The 20,079-nt window shown below is 30.8% G+C and overlaps 2 long non-coding RNA genes across 10 annotated transcripts; both read right to left on the bottom strand.

The window, feature by feature from the left end:
- Positions 1–2,634: 2,634 nt before the first annotated feature.
- LOC145599419 (uncharacterized) lies at positions 2,635–3,998 on the bottom strand. Its single transcript, XR_014103748.1, has 3 exons — positions 3,721–3,998; positions 3,523–3,584; positions 2,635–3,160 (listed from the first exon to the last, which is right to left on the bottom strand). It is a non-coding gene; the product is annotated as an uncharacterized LOC145599419 (long non-coding RNA).
- An 8,449-nt stretch (positions 3,999–12,447) lies between these two features.
- On the bottom strand, positions 12,448–20,079 carry LOC145596635 (uncharacterized). Of its 9 annotated transcripts, none has more exons than XR_014103279.1 (10): positions 19,912–20,079; positions 19,418–19,527; positions 19,124–19,265; positions 18,095–18,239; positions 17,880–17,955; positions 17,601–17,710; positions 17,307–17,448; positions 15,382–15,945; positions 13,654–14,058; positions 12,448–12,681 (listed from the first exon to the last, which is right to left on the bottom strand). It is a non-coding gene; the product is annotated as an uncharacterized LOC145596635 (long non-coding RNA). The 9 variants fall into 9 exon arrangements; XR_014103278.1 differs by lacking the exon at positions 17,880–17,955 and adding an exon at positions 19,697–19,772 and having other exon boundaries at positions 19,912–20,078; XR_014103277.1 differs by lacking the exon at positions 17,880–17,955 and having other exon boundaries at positions 13,654–13,869; positions 13,998–14,058; positions 19,912–20,078.

Genomic DNA, 20,079 nt, shown 5'->3' with positions numbered 1-20,079 from the left:
CTTGAACTATGAATCAACTTTTTCCATATGAAGTAGCACATGTTCGTTGCCTAAATAAAGTCGCTAATTTTTTGTTGTATGGGAAAATACTCTGTTCTGGTCTGTTTAGTAAAAATTGTATAAATAACACAATTGTTATGTGCCTTTCATATATTCCAAACTTTAATGCTCTCACATGGGTCACAAGTTGTTAGACAGACCTAGGCCACACCCACCACAAAAGTCCAATGAGGTTCCACCTCAAAACCATGACATAGTAATCCCTTAGCTTAATTCTCCAATATGAGATACAGATCCCATACTCCCGACCTACTTTTACATTCGTTCAGTGTGAGATATTACATGGTAACGATGGTATTACATAATTTGTCTTCTTTGCCACAATTATGCCCATTTATAATTTTTTGGAAGGAATTATGCCCATTTATCAAATTATGGGGAAAATGGAAATTTTATTTATGAGATATTTATCAAGAAATTGATCCTATTATTGACAACAAATAGACTTTTGATATTTCCTTCTATTTGAGAAGTTAGATCTTAGTATTGAAATGAAACGAACCTAATCTACTCGTGTATATATTTCTTTAAAGAAAAACAAAAAGAATGTTAAAAGTTTTGTTATTGCTGAAAGTAAGAAAATTTCTGTAAATAGGTAGCTAGTTGACCATCTAAAGAAAAGTTTAAGACAACCTTGAGTTGTTAAGTCAACTACTTTATAGGTAGAGTGAAGAAAAAGTCAATAATCATCATCATAAAAATAGTCATGGTTGCAAAAATATGAGGCAAGAATATTACATTATTACAATAATCCCCAAATTTATAATCATTTAGGTAATTTATATGAGTTTATATTGACATGTGGTCAAAATAAATACTCAAAAGAAGTGGGTGAAATGATGAATCAAAATAGAGGAAATGAGCCAAATTAAAACATTAGCATATGAAAATGCAACTATTTAAGAGCATGCCCAACAAACTATGGCCCTTCTAAAGTATGATCAAATTCCTCAAATTGTACGTCATTTTCTTGAGCATTAATTTGCTGGCAAAAGATGAACCGTTGAGACCCACTAAACAAAAAGAAGAATTTGATCTTTTTACATATGCAACTTTGCCATGTGAGTGGCATAAAAAGCCTTGAGACAAAAGAAGCAACTCAAAAATTTGATAGTGGTGACAAAGTGGATTAATACTCAAATTCCACCTCTCCACTTACTACATAAACTACACAAGATACTCTTTCTAGATATTTTTTACATCATTTGCTTGATTATGGATCTTCATTATCCTATTTCTCTGCTTTTAGATCTTTACGCGTCGACTTTGTAAGAAAGTTCTTAGTTTATGGGGGTATACAAGCTAAGCCCCTGAAACCCCTTCATAGTGTGTACATGGTGTGCACACGCTGAAATAAAAATATTGTTTAATATACACCTAATATAATTTGTCAAACTCAATTAGGATTGACAGTATTTTAAGCGTTGCCTTTTTACGTGATCTTAATTGTTGCAACTCATCACCAAGTACAAGATACTTTGTGTACCTAGCTAGCTAATTATTAACCATTTGACAATGGTTAATGTGCTCCTAGATTGTTGCAATTCATCACAAAGTGCGACATGATACTTAGTGTACCTAGCTAATTATTAACCATCATATCTGACAATGATTAAGCTAAGAAAAATGTCATTTACGTTTACCATGTAGTTTTATGTAATGTAACTTAGCTTGTGGAAAAATTGTGGTTATATAACTTTGTCACAAGCAAGCTCTAATGTGTGGGAAAGAATTTGAACTTTCTGATGGAGAAAAGGTGTAGGGTGTGAATACTGAATAATTGAATATAAACCCAGTAGGGAATCGAATATTGCAACTTTTTTGGTTATCAAATTTTTTTGTTAAATAAAGCTTGGAAGTTAGCAAAAAGTCATGGAGAAATTTTTATTTGAGGTCGACAAGATCATAGATTGCATAAGTTATTTTCACAATATCTAAAAAAAATAGCTATAAAAAATTACTAAATTATTCTTACTTGCTTTTTTTTTGTTGGAAACCTACTTTTTTCCCAACAATTTTTGTTATTAACTCTAATATACATTTGGATATATCGTGCATTCATGATTTTAGACAAAAACAAACCCATGTTATATGTTGACAATGTTACTGTAAATACTGAAAGCCTGTTAACTAATTATCTACGATTGGACATTATACTGATGTATGTAACTCAATTCCTTAAAAATGACATTCTTAACAATTGCATGCATATCACTTAGGTTCGGAACTTGACCAAGGAGAACAAATTAGCTTGTATAATCTTATAATCGATCCTTCGATCCTAAAATTGAATATAGTAAATTTCTGATCATATCCAACTACTCGTATGCCATTGCTATATTGCTTCTACATTTTGAGATTGCAAATCAAGAGCAATTTCCTATGTACAACCGTTTAGTATAAGCAATAATGTTATTTCTTTGTCCATGTGCTTGTACTTTATGAGCGTATGGCTTAAAAATAGCATTGATTGTACATTACAAGGTACAACTACAGTTATTATATGGTGAAAATAGATCTTTCAGATCAAGAACCATATGTAGTTAAGCAACTAATTGAGAAAAAAAATTTGATAACAACAACCATAATATAATGGATTGAAGATGACTTCTCATACCAAATTAACATACATTAACCTGATAATGAGTACGTACTCTAGCTATTACAGAGTTATTCTAGACTCAATTAATCAGCAATCATTAATTAAATATGCTGATATTTCCCTAATATCACTTATATAAATATATATACACATATATACTAGCTAGTATCGATCTAAGATCATACCATACATAATACTAGTGGTAACAAAATTCACTACCAAGTACAATATTCTCTTAATATAGATCGCATAGTACAATAAGCTCTTAATATTAATAATAAGCTCTTATTATTAATATATATTCCCTTAAATAGATTCTTCTCACTTTGCCTTAGGCCTTTAAGGGGATGCATCTCTCTAACAATCAGCACACTCTTTGAACTGAGGCCTTGGTGTGTGGCGGTTGTTTGCTCCTGAACCTGGATAGTCTTCAAGCTCGAAATCAGCCAGCTTTCGTCGTTCCATGAAAGTATCCATTGGCATTGCCTCTACACCATTCTGTTTGATTTGGAAGTATAACATCTTTAAACACACTAGATTTTAAATTTGTGTTCACATATATCAAGTTTAGTTTCTCGTTTATAATTCAAACTAAGGGCTTGTTCATTATTATTGCCTGTTTCTCGTTTTGAGACGATATAAGATGTATCATGACCTTAAAGTAAGTCATGTTTATTTTGAAAAAAACAACGATAATGAACAAGCCCTAAACAAACCAGTGAACTAACTATGCTCTAACGACAATACATTATAAATCAAGATTATCAAAGAAAAATTGTGTAATTTAATTTGGAACTTGAAAATTGAACGATCCAACTAGTTATATGTCTAGTTTAGTGATACAAAGAAAGGAAACTAACCAGATAAGAGTTCACTGAAGCTTGGATACTTGCAAAATTTTCGTGCATTAGACTATTTGTTCCTACAAAATTACATGAATGATAATCAATGAACAACATCTATCTAACTATATGAACAATAATATATACCTTGATGAAAAACACAAAGATAAGCAACATAATTAGCCATAATTATCGCGAAAAATAAACAAATCTTACTTGTAGTAGGGACAGCATTCGAGCCGCCGATGATGCTAGACAATCCTAGAACAACAATCACAAGCAAGCTAAGAAGAGTTTTAGCAAATGCCATATTGTAAGCTAAGAGTAAGCTAAGCAAGTAGTTTAGCTCTTGGGTTTGGTCATTTTTTAAGGCAAAGTGGTGCAATTTATATACATTCTTAAAATGGGATAAAAGGAAGGTGTAGTGTGTATGTGTAATGTGAGGTTGGGGTAAGCAATCAATATCAAAAAAGTCAAATAAAAAGATTGTCTATATAAAATATCACAAACATTAATTATACTATAGTTTCATGAGTTATGTTTTATAATCTAATGCCAAATCTAGCTTTTTTGGGCATTGTCCATATCATATGTTAAGCACTAAAAAGGTCAAAGATGGGTGTTAAATCAATAAAAAAGATTATTATGAATTAGATTAAATGGTCTTAATTAAAAAAAGAAAATGATGATGATCATGGGTGAAGATGGTGATGGAGCAGGCAAAGATGTAAAAAGGTATAAAAGTGGAAGCTGACAAGAGCATGATGATGATGATGGATGTTAGCAAAGCAAGCAATTAAGTTGTCCTCACCCTTCATCACCTCTATCTATGGCACACTTAATTTGGATCATCACATATTTGTGGATATTAGGTTTAATTAATCTTGATCATATGTATAGTCATTCTCCTTTTCCTACTTCTTATTCTTATCCTTCTCCTTTTTTTCATGTAGGATAACTAGTCTTAACTCACATATGAGGTTTTTTTCTCAATAGAAAATTAAATAAAAATTGGTTCAAACTACTTTTGAAGTTCCCTTTCACTCTATGTCAGCCATGCTAAATGTATGACATGTAAACAAATTTCCAAGTGGCGAAGCCTTTTAAAGATATGTTTCCATATACTCCATAAGGGCTTGTTTAGTTTACTTCCTTTTTGCTTATTTGATCCGAAGGAACTTATCTGTCTAATCTGATCTGATTATCTGATTTGACCAAACTTAACCTTATGTGTACAATAATTTATTGTAAAAAAATATCAAGTTGGGTCTTGTTAGATTTGTAATAATGTGTATTTTAATAATAGTTCATTTTCATAATTTTTAATTACATTACAAAATTAGAGATATTAAGAAAATGAATGTACCACACATAAAACATTAAAGTATGTCAGAACTTAATTTTTTCTGATCTGAACTTTTAAATTTATTTAATCAGATCTAAAATAAGTAAAACTAATGTGAAATTTCCTCAAAAAAATTATGATTATTGAAGCATATCAAATATTCTTCAAACCAACTCTTTTTAAAGATCAGCTTATTGTTCAGCCACTTAAATTGTTGCACAAAAGGGCTTGTGTGGGTGTTATACTCACTCGCTATGATCCTATATTCCTATTTGTTCTTCTCCCTTGAATCTTGACACTAGTAATTAGTTGAGAACATATCCTAAATGTCCCTCAATGTATAAAACATAACAGTAATGTTGGGTTTTATTTGATATGTCTCAATGATTTAATGAGTAGCTTATTAATACAATAACTATATGTTTAACTAATATGCAACTAACAAGTATTTTTTTTTGACAAGAACTAACAAGTAGCTTATTATGTTTTACTAATATTCAATGAGTAGTTTATTAATTAGTATTTATCAAGCATTACAATATACAAAGTTTCAAGATAGGAAAAAAAAAAAAAACATTTAAGGCTGTCAAAAAAAAAAAAGATCAAAGGGAATACTAAACTTGGATAACTGAACTTGAGCCGTGTAGAAAAACATGAAGAATTTTTAGAGAAATGGTAAAAGATAGCCGAGTTTATTGAGGTATAACTTGGGCCCAGTCCACCAGTGGCATGCTGTATTTGGGCTTATGGGCCAGATAATGCCAAAGATATCAATCTTACATTTTTATACTATATGTTGGACTGAATGCATAACCTCAAACGCCCAAGGCACGCATATGTGCATAAATTCGGATGTCCATTTATAGTAAAATGACCACTTATAATATCTTAACTAGTTCTTTGGCTCATATTATGCACAAACTGAATATCAAAAATACACTTCTTGTGATAATAAACTCATAAAACTTAGCTATATGTGCTTATCATAAGATAAGATAAAACTAATCAATCTTACTTTTTAACCTATTTACTTTTTACACAACTAAGTATTACACAAAATTATAAAAAAGTTGTAATAAAATATTGGAATAAATCTGAAGGAGTACAAAGCATTACCCTCTTTCTTAGAGTATACAAACCGATCTTGGGCTTCAACCATTGATTTAAGTTTTTGGTTGAGTTGGTCCTTTAACAATAGGGAGTTAACCAAAAGTTTAAGTCGATGGTTGAAGCACAGGATCGGTTTCGTACACTATCATCTACAATGATTTTTTTATCTTCATCGATTTCAAGTTTTCAGATTTCTCATATAAACATCTACAATTTTCACTAAAACATCCAATTTTGGCTTATGTTCACACAAAATTTAGGATTTGTATCCTTTAGAGTTTTACCAAAACTATACAAGGTAGAGTTGAATACTAACCATGCATTTCGAAATCAAGAGCTTAAAATTAGTGGTAATGAAAAAACAAGAGGTTATTTTTGGAGGAAATAAGGGTATGATTAACCCCCAAAAAGTAGGTGTTTCACTTCTCTATTGTTTCCTCCATTAAATGGCAGCCACAAGAGTTAACTCTGTCTCCAAGTTATTCTTCTGTTTACAAGCTTTATTATTGAAGTTAGAGCGATACCCCTACTTCACAATTGAAAATGACGAAGATACCCTTATATTAAAAAGTTTTATTAATACAGGATATCAACTCGTATTTTCTCAATTTGGGGAGAGATTATATCATCCGTCGATTTTTTAAACAATGGATGATATTTATCGAGCCCTTTTGAGGATCCGAACAAGTTTAATATATGTTTATCCACCATTTCTTAATAAAATATCCAAGATTCTTTCGTGAATAAAAAGAGTAATACACAAATCATCAAATTCACCATCAAACAATTTTCTAGATAGCCTTACTCAACAACAAAAATAACAAGAACGTATCGCTCCCTAAAACCATACCAAATAAGCTAACAAAACACTTTATTGATCATACTTTTGTAAGAGGCATAGACAGCCGCAAGTATAGCAAGATTTCCCAATCTCAATCCACTGAATATTTTTTCATAAATGAGATCTACCAAGTATGAAATAAAAATACTTGGCTCACATGAATTCCAAGTTTAAAATAACCCTGTTCATGGGATTTTGACCTAAAGCAAAAAAATGTCAATGTCAACTTTACCTTTTATACACCCAACTAAACAAGCTTATAAGATGGGCCTCTAATAATACACGCGGCCTTCTCTTATAATCATAATGTTAATCTATGTTATTATGACATAATATAATCTTTTTCATTAAATAAATCATAGTATATATAAAATATAAAGTGGTATCTTTTACTGTGCTGATGTGGAAATCACTTTTGAACTTTGGAGTTACTATTTCATTTTAATAATATCTTGATAATACTTGATTTATAACCCCATTATTTATATTTTATTATTAAAATATTGATGATTTTGCCACGTCATGCGCCCTTTTTAACACCGAAAGAGATAAAGATTATGGCGACACTTTGTCAATATATTGTAAACAATTTATTGATTTGTTGATTAATTTAATTTTTTTAGTGTATTTTTTTCAAGAGGGACACGTGTGCCAATGAAATGTCATGTACACTGGCAGTGACTTGTTCTTTGTTAGATTTTAAACACTTGGCTTTGGTGTGGACACGTGGAAGCTGATTGTGAAATATACCCCAATATCCAAGATGATTTAGACCTCGAGGTCGTCTTTTATTCTTTTAAAATTTATTATTTCCTCAATCTCAAATTAATTGAATAACTCTCTATGTTCTGTAACAATTGTATGGTTCAACTGGGCATCCACAACATAACAAACCTTGTACACTTGACACGTCATCATTACACAAACCTTTCTCCCAACAAACCTTTCATCAACAATAGATAAACTTATTTACAAGTTTATATAAGGGACCCACTATCAATACAACTTATTAAATTCACCCACTAACATTTTTTTCTTAAAAAAAAAAAAAAAGAAAAGGTTAAAATTTTTGCCAACTCAACAAGTTCAAACCAGTTTGTGTAGACAAACCTTTAGAAAACAAACTTCAACCCACAACAATTGTTCCCGCAAACCTCTCCACAAACCTCTTATTACTATTGCCCAATGTTTTGAAGTACATGGTATTTATCAACAATAGTTAATACGGAGTATGAAGTATATTTACAAAACACATAGGAGGATTAGTTAATAACCGAGTATGAATATGGAAATTATAATCATCTTTTTTACATTACTTTAAGTGAAACATTTTTTATGTTTATTTTTTAAATTGTGATCAATATTAAGAGCAACTTTAATAGTTGTAACTAGATTGACTATTGGGGCTATTATCTTTTTTCACTACTTTAAGTGAATTATGACTTTATGAGTACTAGATTGACCATTGGAGATAAAAAAAATACAATTATCTTGGCCAAGTAAATCAGCTTGCCCATATTAATTTACTTGAGAAATAAGTTTTAACTTTTTTAGGAATAATATATTAAAATAGTTTAATTTATAAGACTAATTGAAAAGTCAACCTAATTTGATAGGCAAGTTACTCGTGGTAGCTAATTATTGGGGCACTAAATACTAAATAGCTACAAAGAATGTTGTCATTGAAATTATACTTCGTATGTGGAATGACAAGTTAATTTAACAGTTAGTCTATATTGGAGATGTTCTAATTATAAATAGTGTCATATTCAAACGGTTGTAAATTAGATGTTCAAAGATTGAGAAATATTTACTACATACCTTGTTAGTGATTTTGGATTTCTAATTGCATGAAATCAATAGGTAATAAAAGTTACAATATAGTACAATATATAAAAATTAAATATTGAAATAACCGAACAAGATCATACTGTGTATATATAGCATTACGCAGTAGTTTAAATTTGATGAACTTTTAATAGCGAAAAAGTGAACATGTAATTAAAAAGGATACAAAGAGTAGTTTCTTTTTAAAAGGAAAAGGAAAAAAAAAAGGGCCTTTTTTTAATTTACTATTGGGTTGTTGGGCCCATATAAAATTAGGTTAGATGCTTAGGTGGCTATTGAGTAAAAATGCCTTCTTTTTCGAGCTATGCCCAGTTAGAAATTTGTTTATCAGTAATATAATCGTATTTTAAGTACCAGTGGAGGGGTACATGTGTAATTTCTTCACCAAACAGTAAATACAAGTTACAAATAGTAATTGGACAGCTCACCAAAAGTACTGAATAATTGGCCACGTTTTTTTCAATATATTTATAGAAATGACACCGGATTAACAAAAATTCGTTTGGCAACAAATAAACTTGTATTTGTCGTTCTTTTTCTTTTTGCAACTTTGTAAGGATTAATGAATTAATCCTTTTCTCTGGATTTCTAATTTTATTTAATACAGTATTATTTAAATTGGTTTGGGCATAATTTACATTAGAATACCTTACTTCTGGTGAAGAGGGCATAAAATAAGAGGTTTATCTATGATTATATTAAGGCTTGATCTTAAATTTTCTAGTCTATCTAGTCTGATTTAAAGTATTGTAAACAATAAACTTGATTTAAACTAATACATAGTATCCCCCCACCCCCACCCAAAAAAATAAAAATTGTTGTCAAGTAGGATCTTGTTAGATTGTTTTTTAATTTGTACAAATCAAATATGTAACTTTCATAATTATCATAAATATACAATCAAAGATATTAGTAATTATCAAAGATATTAATAGTTTTGGTTTGAATATGGCAATACTTATGATATGTTTTTGAAAATAAGTTGAAGAGAACATGCATATAAGATAATTGTTCCATAAAGTTGGCCTTTCCACTCTATTGGATGGTTGTTGCGATAGATTTAGTTATCCAATGATATAGTTTGTACATATAGGGGGCCTTGTCTATTGTCTATTAGCACATACTTGAATTCATCCTAGTAATAGAAAATGACAATTACCCTTTTTTCAAGTACAAATTAAAAAAAAAAATGATATAACTGGCCTTTTTCAAACAATTTTATCATCATCTAAAAAGTTTTGTACATATAATTAGATTAATAAATATAACACCTTCTTTTAATGTACACCGGCCATGTTCATATTTACTGGGCTGAGCGAAATTGAACTAATTGGAGCTGAACTGATTTTAATAAAGCTGAAATAAATATTTTATGAGAGAAAAAAAATTAGGAGCTGAATTGAACTGAACTGATTGGAGTTGAACTGAACTGAACTGAAATTAAGCTGAAGTGAATAGGCTCCTTTTGTTTTGAAGGAAAACAAAAGGAGAAAAGGAAAAATGAAGTAAAAATAAGGATGGGAGAGAGTATAAGGAGAAGTAAATAATGAGTGAAGAGGAAAATGTGACATACCTTCTTTTCAAAGGAAAACAATTTTCTTTTTCTAAAGTGAAATTTTCCACCATTAGAATAATTGTTTTCTATCTTTCATCAAAACAACGAAAAATGGAAAGATAGATGAAGAAAAATTATTTTCTAGGAAAATGTTTTCCACCAAAATAAACGGTTATTAGACAATGGAAGGTCCTGAGGGTTATCGATCTCCACCATCATTGTCATCTATGAGAAGGACCTTTGTTATATCCATTTTGTCTATTACAAATTACAACCATTGAAATTAGAAGGAAAATTAAGTGGTGAACTTCATATATATAGCTTACCCTAATTACTTATTATTTGACAAAATGTACAGTTTTACCAAAAATAAATTACCAACTCATTTTTTTCTTTCATATACATGTTTATGGTATTATTAAACGACGTATGTTAACTTGTCTCTAAAGTCTGCGAAAATTATCTTTTCAATTTTAATTGACAACCATATGCCATGAAGATGACATACATTATTTTATTATAAAACATTGCAAGAATTTCTTCCACCAATTTTTTTTAGACACCGACTCTTGCAATATTTTCTAGAAATATGTTCCTAGCTATTTGCCTTCTTGCACATTTTTATAGTGCTCTTATTGAGCAAAATCATGTTTTTAAAAAAGATTTTGAAAATTGAGTGAATATAAGAAAATAAGAAATATTCCGTATTTAATTAGTAAAAGAGAGTGATTATAAAGGTATATATGCTATTAAGAATTTAAGATTTAGTGCCATCAAATATCATATATACTCTTATCCTTTTTTTTATTATTACTAGTCGTTGGAGCACGCGCGTTGCGCGTGCCCCTCCGACGGCAAGATAAGTACAATTCGCGGCTGTGTTTGTTTTTCTGATATTCGTGGTTGTGTTTGGGCTCCGACTTAAATTACTTACACTGTTTTAAATGGGTCAAGTATGCTTAGTGTATATAGATTTAAAGTTAAATGTATCAAAATGTTATTAGTTAGGATCCTCTTTATCAATATTAGTTGGAGTTGGAGTCTTTGTTGGTTGAACATGGATTGTGTATTGTTGGTCATAAATAAAGATTATGAATATGTTAGGTCAATGGACTATTGGCTATTGGGTTATGCCTTATGAGTACAAGTGGCCAAATCATTAAATTTAGTGCAAAAAAGAAAGTATACATTTTTGAAAAAGTGTACTAAGGGTCTGTTCTCATTGACTGAGATGAACTGAACTGAACTGAACGTAGTAGAGCTGAACTGAATTGAACTGAACTAAAATGAATATTTTATGAGAGAATGAAATTAGGAGCTGAACTGAATTGAACTGAACTTATTAGAGCTGAATTGAACTGAAAATAATCTGATGAGAACAAGGCCTTAGTGGGAGATATAATATGGCCTATTTTGTTATTACATGCAATGTATTAAATTATGTAAACATGCATATGTTTTATATATAAAAACTGCTTTTTATCTCAAAAAAGAAATGTGGACCTTATTAACTATAGAAGGAATTGTGGGTGTTATTAACTCAAAAAATACTCTTATTTTAACCCAAAAAAACATAAACATATATAATCTTGAAAATATATTTAGAAAGTTTAGTTGATTTTGACTTAAACAAAGTTGCTCAGTTAGACATATGGACATATAATAGTTGTAATACCCCTCATGATTGCTTTAAAGGAGTTTGATATACTACTCATATCAACAAGATGCATCTTCCTTTTAGGAAGCCCATATTCTAATAATAATCCATAGTTAAGCATGCTTGGCTGGGAGTAGTCTTGGGAGTTTTCTTGGGGTGCGCATGAGTGAGGACAAAATGCGCCGGAAGGACTTGTGTTGGTCTATGGGGATTATATGCATGTGATTTAGCTAAAGTTTCTTTTTTGTTAAATTTATGTCAATTTTGACTAAGAAGTAAACTCTTGATCATGGCCAATATGATTCCCAAAATCTATACCGAATAACTTATTCAACATGTAATCAAAATGATTTTCGAACATGTAAATTAAGGGAAAATTAGTAATGGGGAATACATAGAACACACCATCACATTAGATCATCCAAAGCTTAAAAAACCCCTAATTATTTCTCAGAAGTTTTTAAAAACATCATCCATTTTTGTTACAGAAAAAAAAGAGCAATATTTTTAAAACCCTCCTAGTTATTATTTATTTAAAATAGAGATGTATTCTATGGTTAGATAACTATACATATAACACCCCCAAGTAGTTAGTAAAACATTTAAATTAAGAAACTGTGACACTAATGTAAGATCAACAATATTTTTTGAGGTACAATTATGAGTTCTTTAATGACTCATTATGATATTCTTGATAATCTAGCAAGGGAGTTTAAATAGAAGACATCGATCTTACAAATCTGTTCTAGATTAGCACTATCTATTGCTTTTATCTTGGATGTTTTCCAGCTCTCGACATCTCTGCAACAATGTTTCCTTACCTGTAAAAATGTAGCATACCATACACTTCATCAAAAATTGCATTCCAGTAATAAAAAGATAAAACAAAAATACCATACATTTCAGTCATTACTCAATAATCGGCTAATCAGGACACCATCTACCAATAAGCTATATTTTAGTATTACCTCTTTAAGATACAAACCACTCTGAAATTTTGCTACCCGACAATCAATAAAAAGAATAAGGTGTACTAATTGTCACTAAGGCAACTATTTCTATCCTTATTAGTTACCTAATTGATTTGGCAAATAGACAATTTCTAGAAGAAATGGCAATGTATGTCATAACAAAGCTTGAGCATATATAAAACCTAATAATGAAGCTGCTGAGTACAAACATAGGTTTTTCTGAGACAAATCGATCATATGAAATAAAACCAGCACAAGTGAACAAACTATGCAGTATTTGATAGCCTAAAACTGTTTTTCCAGATCAGGTGCACAATTACCCTCTCGAGGTGGCCTGTAGAAGGTGGCTACTACTTTTCCTCCTAAAAAAAAATAAATAAAAAAAAAGGTGGCTACTAAGAAATAATGTCCAGGGAGAAGGGGACAGGAGCCTTGAACCCAGGATGACCTAGGTAATGAGCTGATGGAAACCAGGGCATCCAATCACTTGACTCTACTCAATTCTTGATTAATAATAGCTTAACACTATGATCCAGGAAATTGCTAGCACTAATAAACCAGACATTCAAAAATCAATCCAAGTCCAAGCTCCAAAGTTCATCTATATACATATAATAGCAGCAACTCATATATTTTTGACTTCCTAAGTATGAAACAGAATCAGCATCACCAGGGGCAAAAATTTCAGTATCATCATAATTTAATTTGACTAATAATTAGTCAATATATATTTCATATAATTTATTAAAAGATGCACATTCAATAATTGAATAATTGAAGAAAATATGCAACCGAAAAAAAGAAATCAGGCAAAGAGCTAACCATGCAAAGAAGAAAATCTTGCTATTTTGGCAATTATCAGATGTCACAAAATCATAACCAAAGACCCATATCAACAGATATTTTCTGGTAAGGCAGCCAAAATTCATCTTAGCTTTTGGCTGGATTGCCATCCTTCTCAACTGCAACTCCTCTTCTTCTCATCAATGTTGTCTCCATCGCTGCATTCTCGCACTTTAAATCATTATTTCATTATTTCTGTGAACAATAAATCAAAACCAGCAAAAAACTATGTCAACAAATCAATTTAAAAATAGCATCAAAGCAAATTAAGAAATGATAAATGAAAAGAACTGTGTAAAGCTTTCTTCAAGTCTACTTGAAACCTTTCCTCTTCATCTTCTTCAGCTTGTAATTGTCGAAGCGCTTTTTACCCACCGTCCCCAACTGATTAACAAGCAAGCACATTATCTTCATTCTCCGAGAAAACAGATTATAAATTAATTTAACAAAGCTTCAGAAAGTAATGACCAATGGCAACAAAAGGTAATCATGGAAAATGATAAAGGTGGTTAGTGTTTTCCCAGTATCTACCCACTAATAATAGCAGCTTTTCATCTGATCAAAACTCAAAGAAAACCTTGACAGTTATAGAGCAGTTGCAATTCAAATTCTGTTGATTTTCGTAAAATATAAACTAATATTACCATGTGTTAGCTCTTTCTTTCACATCTTCTTCATTTTCATAAATATAAACTGATACTACCCATAGACAAGCCTTATTTTGATTTAGATTGTTTGTTTGCCCCAATTTTTGGTTTATTCTTTGAATGTAGAATATGATCAAGTTTATTTTGTAATTTACACCTAGCTAAATGTCCAGACTTCAACAACTAATACAAAAATGCACACAATTGATAGAAAAATAAGCATTATAATACAAAACCCAAAGCAAATTTAAGGAGTAAGAGATAACCAAGAGGAACCCTTGCTTTCCAAGAGTCCAGTAATACTAAAGACAGCATCAGCAGAGAATCAATTCAATCCACCATAACAAATTCAAAACAAAAATAGCAAAATTACAAGAAACAAAGGGTTAAGCATTTATCAGTCAATCGAGGAACCTATATAGCGATACTACTAAAACCTGCACACTTATTAATACTACATCATCAGATTGGAGGTGAAGGTGAATCAATCGTAATGATTATGGGCTTAGGATGTGGCATTTCTCTTTACATTTCTGGCAGCTTCTGTGGCTTCCTTGTTCACGGAATTTTTGTAGTTCGGTTCATACTTGTAATCTAATTTTATAATGGATTTTGTTTCAAATTGAGATGTTGGAATAAGCAGTAGGAAGCTCTCATCAGAATTTAGCATAGCTTATGAGTTAATACTTTGAACTTATCTAAACTCAAGGTAAATTAGAAAAAAGCATAATACAAGCAAGATCAATCTACAAATGTAGATAGTGTTAACTACGTGTACTCATGGCTAATTTAGTATATTGCACTAAAATTTCTGTGAATGAAAATGGATGGGAAATACATATTCCATATAGGATCAGCAGTTTAGCACAGCACAAATATCAGTACATGCAGCCACGCAGGCACGAGCATAGACACACACACACACAGTCAAGAACTAAAAGTGAATAGCAACTCACTAAATTGTGAAAGGTTTAGATACTAAAGAAAAGAAATTATATGATAAATAATCCCAAAAACTAAGAGCAATAATACATAATGCAATAAAGCATTATAGACTCACGGCTTTTTTGTCTGCAGTGTCCTCAGGATCCTGCTGCAAGGTTTCTTCAACAATGAATGGGGTTGAGAACAGCAAGTTGAGGTCAATCAAGTCATCTACATCTTCTGGCAGCTGATCTAACGTTGTTGGTTTTGTCATTTTTAGAGTTCAAATGCTGAAATTGGTTCAGATTGTGTACTTCAGATTTTTTATCAAAATAGTAAGAAAAACATGTTTTGTTCCTCGAAGTTGCCATTTTCAAAAATGTAAAGAAAATTCTATCAATCTTTTACAAAAATTAAAATTGCCCATAATTTAACAACAAACGATTAAATGTAGCCTTTATCTTTTTATCATTCCTTATTTGTGAGTAGCTTTTTTAACTTACAAAGTAATAAGTAACAAATCTAAGTACCCATTTTATGTAAGATCATCATATTCATCAAATGACATAAACAAAATTGACAAAATTACTAAGAATATGAAATAAATGGCCCAGATCTTTGAAATTGGCCATTTAATGCAAATGAAGCAGGGATGTTAGTTGATTGAATTAATGGCCCAGCCATGATTTCCACCAGAAATCTGCATTTGATGAGAGTACTTGGTAAGCAATAATTTATAGATAGCAAAGCTCAGGATTGTAGAAGATAATTACAACAAAAAACACGTTCCAGAAACACATTTTAAAAAAAATATGCAAGTGCAAGCCTTATAATACATAGACCATGCTTGCCACCAGATTATAAACAACTATAACAAATACCGCATAAAGAAGACAGCAAAAGGCTTACAGAGCATTGGAAAGATAAAGAAAAATTCAAATTCACATTACAAAGAGTAACCATTTGTCATAAATTCTAAAAGTAAAAAAAGAAAGCCATTAACAAACAGAAATATACTATATGGAATCATGAAAACCATTCTAAAACTACAGTCACAACAATTGAAAGAGCGATTGAGCTTAAACACTACACAAATAACAAAGATAAGAGAATAGAATTTGAAACCAATGAAACATATGTAACAAGATAACACAAATCAAAATTTAATCATCACTACCTTACTAACCATACAAAGATAAGATACCACAATTCGAAACCACAGAAACATTATGTGATAAGATAACACAATTCGAAACACAATCATCACTACTTTCCCAAGCTGAGAAATCCTGAATATCACAACCCCTCCTTCAGTGCCTTACCCGGGACGAATCGCACCCAAACCAAACAAACATCTAAAATTAGCTACTGGATAAATATCATAATTCATACAACCACTAACCACGAATAAATTGTAGAGTCGTCTTTTTTGGGTATTGTATTATGTCCACACAATAAAAAGAAAATTGAAAGATCATGAATCATAATCAACATCATATTTATGCGATGAAAATAAAAATTATCATAATACTCGTATCATGCTTTATTATTAACTGAATGATATATATACTTCAATTCCTCCGTTCTTTAATTATTTGTATATATGGAGGAACATTTTGACATTTGCATGGTTTATTTATTAACTTTGACCATATATTTTTTTAAGAAGGATTTATTTTGGTCTGATGGATGAGAAATACAAACAATAAACACATGAAATAAATTAAATGTAAAAAAATAAGCTTGGTTATGTAATTAGTAGCTTAAAACTAAAAATCAAGCAATATACTGAAATTTGCTTTATCATATCCTCTAATATCCCTACTTTACATCTATACAGCTGATCAATTGAAAAAGTACATGTGAGCTGCTTCAATTTCTCTAATTCGATTAACAATGAAATGCTAGATCGAGAAATGATTTTTGATGATTAAAAAACAAACATCTAAATTAAAGTTGTTGAGCAAAAGTCCAAGAAAAAAATTACAGCCTAATCTTCCAGAAATGAGCAATTTTTACATATTTCTATTCAACCACATCAAATTGAAGGAGAGAAAATACCTTACAAGTTTCTGAGTTTCATCAAATGATGGCAGGAACTTCCCCAACACCATTACCTCCGGCGCCGTTCATCACAGTTTCTTTCCTCTTTTTCCCTTTAAGATCAAAAGGGCAAAAATCCTTGAGGGTTTCATCACCACTCCTTCATTTTAAAATAGTTCAAGTTATTAATCGAATTTGAGAAAATTAATTAAGAAGCTTAACGAAGAAACGTAGCACAAAAAAGGATTACTGTGAAAAGATTGTCAAAATTGATATTAGATGATTATAAAAATTAAAGGATAGAGATCTTACCTCAAGAATACTGCAGAGTAGGGATGATCCCAGATGGATGTCTCGACTGATCTACAGGTTGACCACCTTCCAAGCCCTGTTCTTCCATGTCAATTCCTCTTTCTTTCCTTCTGTTTAAAATCAAATTAGGGGAAATTACTAACTTATTCACCACTAAATTAAAATTAAACCCCAATTTCCTAACTACTAAGAATCTCTTTTTTTTTTATGTTCTATTTCAATTCCATTCACTTTTAATTTCTGTTAAGGAAAAAAAAAATTGACTAAAAAAAGAAATACCCAGTTCATCATCATGCTTGAATCAACGAAAATTGTAAAATAAAGAACTGGGTTTTTCAAGAAATTCTTCTTTTTCCTACACACAAATACACCCACAAAGATTCAATCCAAAAAATTCGAAAACAACATTAACATATATGCAAAAATCCACGACAATCGAACAAGTAAACCCCAAAAATTTGAAACAAAATCGAGAAAAAGAAAGGAGATCGGACCTGATGAATGTGACGATCGAAATTCTGAGAAGAATCGAAGCCCCATCGTCGAAAGGGATGATCGGTGGTCTTGAGTTGCTGAAGTTTTAGTTTTCTCTCTCTAGGTTCTCTCTCATTGTTTCCCCTAAATCTGACCTTTTTTCTTCTGAGATGGAAAGACAGAGGGGAAGAAGGTGAGGAAGTAGGTGAGAAAGCAAGGGCAAAATCGGCAATTCAATGAATTCAGGGGCACCTATGTAATAGCACCAAAAAACACTATTCATAAGGAATAGTAGCAACTTTTGCATTTTTATAATGGTTATGGACCCAAACCAAACAAACATCTAAAATTAGCTACTGGATAAATATCATAATTCATACAACCACTAACCACGAATAAATTGTAGAGTCGTCTTTTTTGGGTATTGTATTATGTCCACACAATAAAAAGAAAATTGAAAGATCATGAATCATAATCAACATCATATTTATGCGATGAAAATAAAAATTATCATAATACTCGTATCATGCTTTATTATTAACTGAATGATATATATACTTCAATTCCTCCGTTCTTTAATTATTTGTATATATGGAGGAACATTTTGACATTTGCATGGTTTATTTATTAACTTTGACCATATATTTTTTTAAGAAGGATTTATTTTGGTCTGATGGATGAGAAATACAAACAATAAACACATGAAATAAATTAAATGTAAAAAAATAAGCTTGGTTATGTAATTAGTAGCTTAAAACTAAAAATCAAGCAATATACTGAAATTTGCTTTATCATATCCTCTAATATCCCTACTTTACATCTATACAGCTGATCAATTGAAAAAGTACATGTGAGCTGCTTCAATTTCTCTAATTCGATTAACAATGAAATGCTAGATCGAGAAATGATTTTTGATGATTAAAAAACAAACATCTAAATTAAAGTTGTTGAGCAAAAGTCCAAGAAAAAAATTACAGCCTAATCTTCCAGAAATGAGCAATTTTTACATATTTCTATTCAACCACATCAAATTGAAGGAGAGAAAATACCTTACAAGTTTCTGAGTTTCATCAAATGATGGCAGGAACTTCCCCAACACCATTACCTCCGGCGCCGTTCATCACAGTTTCTTTCCTCTTTTTCCCTTTAAGATCAAAAGGGCAAAAATCCTTGAGGGTTTCATCACCACTCCTTCATTTTAAAATAGTTCAAGTTATTAATCGAATTTGAGAAAATTAATTAAGAAGCTTAACGAAGAAACGTAGCACAAAAAAGGATTACTGTGAAAAGATTGTCAAAATTGATATTAGATGATTATAAAAATTAAAGGATAGAGATCTTACCTCAAGAATACTGCAGAGTAGGGATGATCCCAGATGGATGTCTCGACTGATCTACAGGTTGACCACCTTCCAAGCCCTGTTCTTCCATGTCAATTCCTCTTTCTTTCCTTCTGTTTAAAATCAAATTAGGGGAAATTACTAACTTATTCACCACTAAATTAAAATTAAACCCCAATTTCCTAACTACTAAGAATCTCTTTTTTTTTTATGTTCTATTTCAATTCCATTCACTTTTAATTTCTGTTAAGGAAAAAAAAAATTGACTAAAAAAAGAAATACCCAGTTCATCATCATGCTTGAATCAACGAAAATTGTAAAATAAAGAACTGGGTTTTTCAAGAAATTCTTCTTTTTCCTACACACAAATACACCCACAAAGATTCAATCCAAAAAATTCGAAAACAACATTAACATATATGCAAAAATCCACGACAATCGAACAAGTAAACCCCAAAAATTTGAAACAAAATCGAGAAAAAGAAAGGAGATCGGACCTGATGAATGTGACGATCGAAATTCTGAGAAGAATCGAAGCCCCATCGTCGAAAGGGATGATCGGTGGTCTTGAGTTGCTGAAGTTTTAGTTTTCTCTCTCTAGGTTCTCTCTCATTGTTTCCCCTAAATCTGACCTTTTTTCTTCTGAGATGGAAAGACAGAGGGGA

This window comes from Chenopodium album, chromosome 20, assembly GCF_948465745.1.
Source record: "Chenopodium album chromosome 20, dcCheAlbu1.1, whole genome shotgun sequence".
Taxonomy (NCBI): Eukaryota; Viridiplantae; Streptophyta; class Magnoliopsida; order Caryophyllales; family Amaranthaceae; genus Chenopodium; species Chenopodium album.
This window is presented reverse-complemented; position numbering and strand designations above follow the sequence as displayed.